General features: G+C 40.6%; 1 long non-coding RNA gene across 2 annotated transcripts; it reads left to right on the top strand.

Annotated features, from left to right (window-relative positions):
- The first annotated feature begins 3,033 nt into the window (after positions 1 to 3,033).
- LOC123159977 (uncharacterized) lies at positions 3,034 to 6,731 on the top strand. Of its 2 annotated transcripts, XR_006479945.1 has the most exons (4): positions 3,034 to 4,700; positions 5,004 to 5,552; positions 5,723 to 5,908; positions 6,047 to 6,731. It is a non-coding gene; the product is annotated as an uncharacterized lncRNA (long non-coding RNA). The 2 variants fall into 2 exon arrangements; XR_006479944.1 differs by having other exon boundaries at positions 3,040 to 5,552.
- The last annotated feature ends 191 nt before the right edge of the window (positions 6,732 to 6,922 follow it).

Here is a 6,922-nt window from a genome sequence, read left to right on the forward strand (position 1 = left end):
AAAAGATATAAGTGAAGCACATAGAGTATTCTAATAAATTCATGATTAATGTGTGTCCCTCTCAAAAGGTGTGTCCAGAAAGGATGATTGTGGCAAACTAAAAAGAAAATAAACCAAAGACTCATATAATACAAGATGCTCCAAGCAAGACACATATCATGTGGTAAATAAAAATATAGCCTCAACTAATTTAACGATGGATTGTAGACAAGAGAGGGGATGCCATCTGGGGCATCCCCAAGCTTAGACACTTGGTTGTCCTTGAATATTATCTTCGGGTGCCATGGGCATCCCCAAGCTTAGGCTCTTACCAATACTTATTCCTTAACCCATGGAAACTTTACCCAAAACTTGAAAACTTCACAAAACAAAACTCAACAGAAAACTCGTGAGATCAGTTAGTAAAATAAAGCAAATCGCCACTATTAGGTATTATTGTACACTCATTCCAATTTTATATTTGCATTATATCTGTTGTATTCTAACTTCACCATGGTTCATACCCCCCGATACAACCCATAGATTCATCAAAATAAGCGAACAACACAATAAAAATAGAATATGTCAAAAACAGAACAGTTTGTAGTAATTTGGACTTTAGCCAAACTTCTATAACTCCAAAAACTCTAAAACATTAGGAAAACATGGGAAATTTGTATATAAATAAAGTGTAAAAAATTCAGAATTTTCATCGCTCCAGTGATTTTTAACAATTCTTCTACTCGGCGTAAAAGTTTCTATTTTTTCACATAATCAAATCAACAATCTTCCAAATCATCCCAAAGGTCTTACTTGGCACAAACACTAATTAAGACACTATAACACAATCATAACAAAATTATAATTGCATATTAATTGAAAAATAGAATAAAAAATAAAAAACATAAAATATAACCCAACAAGCGCTATTGTTTTACGCCCCTAGCTAGGCATATTGCATAGATCTAGGTATTGTCATCTTTGGTATATTCAATCCAATAGATGCATTTTTGTTGGAAGGTTTTTGAATATAACATAAAACACATCATCCATAGAGATTTTAGCATTGGCTAGTTGCCCATCTGCAAATTCCCCTTGATTACCAGCTACAATCCAAGAATAATGTTGATTAACATAATTGAAAACTTGTTGGATCATACTCAAAAGAGGAACTTCCTTTTTAGGGTTATCATCAAAGATGCGATCATTACACATTAGATGCCTTAATAAATAATCACTAGTATAAAGAATCTCATCTATTTACCGGTTTTTCATGGTTCATACCATAAAAATCAAACATATCCCTAGCTTCTCGCACTATGTGATCAAACTCATTCATAAGGACAAGGGTAGCTATCCTTTTAGCTCTAGGATTTTTTATAACGGACAACTCGTAAAACAATCTTTGCAAAGTAGGATGAGTGCGAATAAATCTTCTCTCAACTTTAAGAGAAAGTGCGGAAATAGCTTCCGCATGGGTTTTAGTTCTTTTAAGTATAGGAACATCATCACAAGTTAAATTTCCAATGAAATTAAAGAATTCTTGGATGACACTTTTTCCTATAACATTCCCTTGTCCCATGACAAAAGTTTTAGCATCCAGATTAGTGGAACTTCCAGTTTTAGGAGTCCTATCATCATCTGTTTCTGCCATACCAAAATCGCTCATGATGAGAGTTTTCAAGGCAAGCAAACAAAAAAAAGAACGGAGAGAAGGCGAATAAAAAGGCAAATATTTTTGTATTTTTCTAAAAACATTTTAGAAGTGGGGAGAGGAAAACGAGAAGCAAATGGCGAATAATGTAAATGCAAGAGATGATAGCTTATGATGGGTACTTGGTAGGCTTGATGTAGATCCTCCCCAGCATCGGCGTCAGAAATTCTTCCTGCTACTTTTTGAGCTTGCGTTGGTTTTTTCCTTGAAGAGCAAAGGGTGATGCAGCAAAGTAGAGATAAGTATTTCCCTTAGGTGAGGACCAATGTATCTCTCCCTACTTATATACTAATAAAGCAAGTTCACCGCCGTGCCGTTTTTATGAAAAGGTCCCTGTGTTTTGGCTAATTTAACCCGCAGTCCTTGGTAAGTAAAGAAAAAATGGTTCGATCTTTTTTTTTGTGAGTAAAATGCAAGCGCGGTCCTAATTCTTTCCCAAAAGTGTCGACTGGGTCCTAATTCTTTCAAAATGCACATCTGGGTCATAATTCTTTCTAAGTTGTTCACCCAAGGTCCTAATTTTGTCTGACCGCTGCTGACCAGCTCGCGTGGCGCTTTGACCGCTGCCACGTCGACTCGAGGGCCCACGAGGGAGAGTTCCCGCGGTTGGAGGTTGGTAATTTAAGCAGTTTGCCTAAATTCTTTCCAGACAGTAAGCAGAAATAACATGCTTAGATTGGTCACTATATCCCAGTTGCTGCATAAAATCAGTGAGCCAGAGAGGAGACCATGTATCTACTTCGCAACCATCGAACAAAGCAACTTTCCCATCGACATACGTCTTCGATCGGCCAAATCCGCAGAAAAATCCAGCATAGTTGATTTCTACGGTAAAAACCTCCTCTTGTGCTCCTAGGTATCGAGGGATTCAGTCAAATACTACCATCGACTCGAGCTAAATCGGAATCCGCAGAAAAAGAGGATCGAGGGTTAGGGTTACGGGCACCACACTGACCGTATCATGGAGGAGGATCTCCCGGTCGCCGATGCACGGGCGCCATCCTAGCGGCGCCGCCGCCGGACAAGCGCCTACGATGGCCGCCTGCCTCTTCTCACTGGATTACCACTGTCGATCTCCCCTGTTTCGCCAGAGCAGAGAGAGGTGGGGAAGAGGAGAGGAAAAGGACTATGGCTGCGGAGAGATTAGGGTTGGGGGGCTCTTTTGGAAAAAACGCATGACTGGTCGTTATCCCGCGTGGGCCCTCGAGTCGACGTGGCAGCGGTCAAAGCGCCACGCGAGCTGGTCAGCGGCGGTCAGACGAAATTAGGACCTCGGATGAACAACTTAGAAAGAATTAAGACCCAGATGTGCATTTTGAAAGAATTAGGACGCAGTCGACACTTTTGAGAAAGAATTAGGACCGCGCTTGCATTTTACTCTTTTTTTATCAACCCTCTCTGCCCGTTTAGACCGAGTGGCGGCGCTCCAGATCCGATCGGGATGCAGGACGACGGCGCAGGGCTCCGGGAGACGAGGAACGGCGGGGAAGTGGCGGACGTCGGGGCGAGGCGGATGAGGTCGGGATTCAGTGCGGCGGTGAGGAGACCAGCGGCGACGATGCTCCATGGCCATGGTGGCTCGGTATCCTGGGAAGAAGAGACGAGGGAGAGAGAGAAGGTGAGACGGAAAGAAGAGAAGGCAAAGTAGGGACGATGCGGCTTCGTGCTGCTGGTCCGGTGGCGTTTCCAAGTTTGATTTTTGGATTTCTCTCCTTCCCGCTGCCTGATGGGGGTTGCCCAGCCGCCACTCTCCCTGCCCCGCAGACCTCCTCCCCCTAGCTGCACCTCCCTGCATTCATGGTGACGCCGTCACCCTCGCTTGCATCTTGTTGTTGCTTTGTTGTCCGTGGATAAGGAGTGACAGATTTGACCGAAAATAGAAAAGGAGAAGATTTTTTATGGTAAAAGGAGAGGATCTCATAACAAAGGGAATTTTTAGTTGTATTTATCGGAGAGAAGAAGTGTTATTGTTGCTACTTTTGATCGCTCTGAACATGTACTTTGTGATTTGCCACTGATTAGTTGACGTCTTGACGACGAGACAGTAAGCTTGCAGGTGAATCAGGCTCTGCATGCTTCGGTCTGGGGTGCTAGCGGGAGCTCAGGGGCGATCTCCCAGTCTACCGCCCGACGACCAGGAGACGCAGCTCTCCCATTGGGAGACCGGCGCGGTCAACCCCATTGGTGATTTGTTCCTGGCCTGGATCAATCGGTCCACACACAACTGAAACAAGCAAATTAATGGATTTTGATAAGGATGTTAGCTTGAAAGTGGAAACATACAAAGCTTGCTATTAGGTGTTGTCCTGTTGCCTCTCACGGACACACATATGGATCCGCTAGGCAGGCTAGATGCCAATCTCCACACGCCTAGAGTCACTGGACCTCTGTCCTCCCACTTCAAACTTCATGCAAAACCTTCATCCATTTGCAGAGAAGGCACCGACTGCGTTGTCGGCTAGATGGCAGCCTCGGTGTGACTAGGAACCTATGACTCCAATGGTTCCATTGACCTCCTACTTTTAACCATCCCACGCATGACAGCAAGCAATTCTTTTCTTTGTTCAGAGTTACTTAAAGGCATGTATGCATTTTAATCAAAGAGATTTACTGATTTACTCTAATGACTATTCAGGCAGTATGTGACAGGGATGCTTCTCCACTGACCCCAGCATCGTGGATGCTAATTACAATTGAAGATCTGCATATGTGTGATTGGGATTTAATGTGCAAATATGTGAAGCTACTAGGGAGTTTGCGTCTACTGGATTGTGCATGCAGTATTTAGTACCCATTGCTTTACATGTGAAAATATTTTCGCTATAGTTATTGGAACTAATTTTCTTACAATGAAACTACTACTTGCATGTCAAAAATTGTACGATTTCAGTACTATTAGTGATCTAATACATGCCCGACAGGGTCGACGACAGTGGTGAGGGCACAACCAGCTGCTTCCTCCAGTTCAATAGGCAGTCAAATCAAGATATTTATACATCATCTTGAGGTATGTAGTCTGATGTCCACGATAATACTTCTAAAGTGCAATAGTGAATTTTGATCGTGTAATACCATCACAGCTACACGCGTACATGTACCCATCAGAGTGTGGTTAATTATTTTCTTTATTTGGCGGCCCTTTGTGCAAAGCTTTGGTAGGCGTTTTAATCATTTGATTTCATGGTACGTGTTCTGCTTATGTAGGGATTTAATTTTCGGCATGCATGTTTAATTTTATTTGCGAACCTGCATTATTCAACTGGTTGTGTCTTCTTTTACTTGTTCATCAATTGAAGAATTTTTCATGCAGAAAGGTGATCTCCTAATGCGCCTATCAGCCATGGGCTACAAACTGAATTATCAACAAGATTATTGTGATACCCGGCGTTGTCGTGCTCTACAACTATGCAATAATGATCTCAAAAGAACAATAACTATGCCACATAGTTCTGAACTCTGACGTTTTATGTTTTTGGTTATAAGTTTCTTTTGAATATTTGGTGAATAATCCAATTAATCTTTCCTTATAGTTTGCGTTGTCAGAGTATGTTTTCACTGTAGGAAATTTATTTCAACATCTCCATGATGCCATAACTCTATGTAGAGTTGTTCAGCTCCCACATTATCCTGATGCTTATTGCTATTACTATGACATTATACTTTTTTTCAGAAAGTGATTGCTCCATCAGGTACTCATAAAAGGAAATTGCACAACTACACCATGGCTATCCAGTATGTCAAGCAAGCTCGGGTTCAGATGACTGATGTAAATGGAGTCACAATTTAAGCAGAAGATATTCTTAATGGCGACAAGGAACTAATTTTTCTGTTGCTATGGATAATGCTCATTCATATGCAGGTTAATCTGAAAATGCCATTCAGTCTCCCATTACTCCTGTTGAAGTTTTATACTGTTATTATATTGCACCTTCCATTTGTATTGAAAATCAGAAGTTATTGGGTTTGATGTTCGGTTTAGTTTTTCCACTCACTTCTCCGAAATATGTTGACACTATTATTATATTACAGTGGGGATATTACTTCTCAGCACTATGTTACTATCACTTGCCTAAATCAGAAGGGTTGCAGTACCAAATTTCTTTTCAGTAAGAAAGTGTACGTGCATGTGTTATCCAACAAGATTATGTGAAGATTTTGAGGCTGCAGTAAACTTGCTCTCCGGCAAGATCAAGCCTCATGTTGTTGTACAGAGAGGTGAGGTTGCAGCCAATTTGTTCATGACGAGACTTGCTGATTATTGCACATCTAAAGATAAGAGAGCATAGACAATGTTGCTGCTTATAAATTTAGATAATGTTGTTGCTTATAAATTGACGTGATCTGTTTCTGCAGTACCAAAGATGCAAGGTGGATTTAGATGAGAAATGAGTGAATTTTCTACTCTTGGGTGTACTACACTCGAGTTTACACGATGTTAAATTCCACCCGGCTTACATCCACGATGTTTCCCTAATTATGTGCAACCCACTAATTCACAATGATGTATTTGCTCGAGAGGGTGGAGTAATATTTTGATATGTATTTCTGTCTGCACAAATAAAATGTATTTCTATCTGCACAAATAAAATGTATTTCTTTCTGCACAAATAAAATGTATTAACTGTTGATGTCGCTACAAAAAGTTTTTCATTATTGTGGAAGCAGAAACACACTTGAGAGGATTTCATTTAGTATGTACTTTGAGTTTTCAGAGCTAGAGAGGCTGGTGCCAAATCTACATCAGAACAACGGCAAGTTAACAAACGAGGAGGCTGCCAAGTTGTACTGTGGCTACTCTTAGATATGTTTTTGCACTTTTGAATTTTATTTGAGAGTGAATCTCAAAGGTATAACTTCGGCAAAGTGCTAGCGCCCACCTACAGATGACAAGATTTTCTTCTTCTAAATGTAATGAGGCATGAGCCACAAACACTTCATAGAACTTTAAATTAAAATATTAATCCCCTGCGTGCATATAAACGATAAACATTGTCCTAATATATTTTCCAGTAAATGATTGTGAACCGATTTTTTTCAATCCGTACCTTTTGCAATAATGTTTTTTTGGGTGATGTAACATAAGTTATGTTATATCGGTCCAATTAAGTGATATTATTAGTACTTGGTTTATTTGGGCATAAAAATGTATAGATAGTAGCTCTAGCACTCATGCCCACAGTTTGAAAATTGTAGGACTATCATTTACCTTTACCCATTTAGAAGTGACAA

Source organism: Triticum aestivum, chromosome 7B (assembly GCF_018294505.1).
Source record: "Triticum aestivum cultivar Chinese Spring chromosome 7B, IWGSC CS RefSeq v2.1, whole genome shotgun sequence".
Classification (NCBI taxonomy): domain Eukaryota; kingdom Viridiplantae; phylum Streptophyta; class Magnoliopsida; order Poales; family Poaceae; genus Triticum; species Triticum aestivum.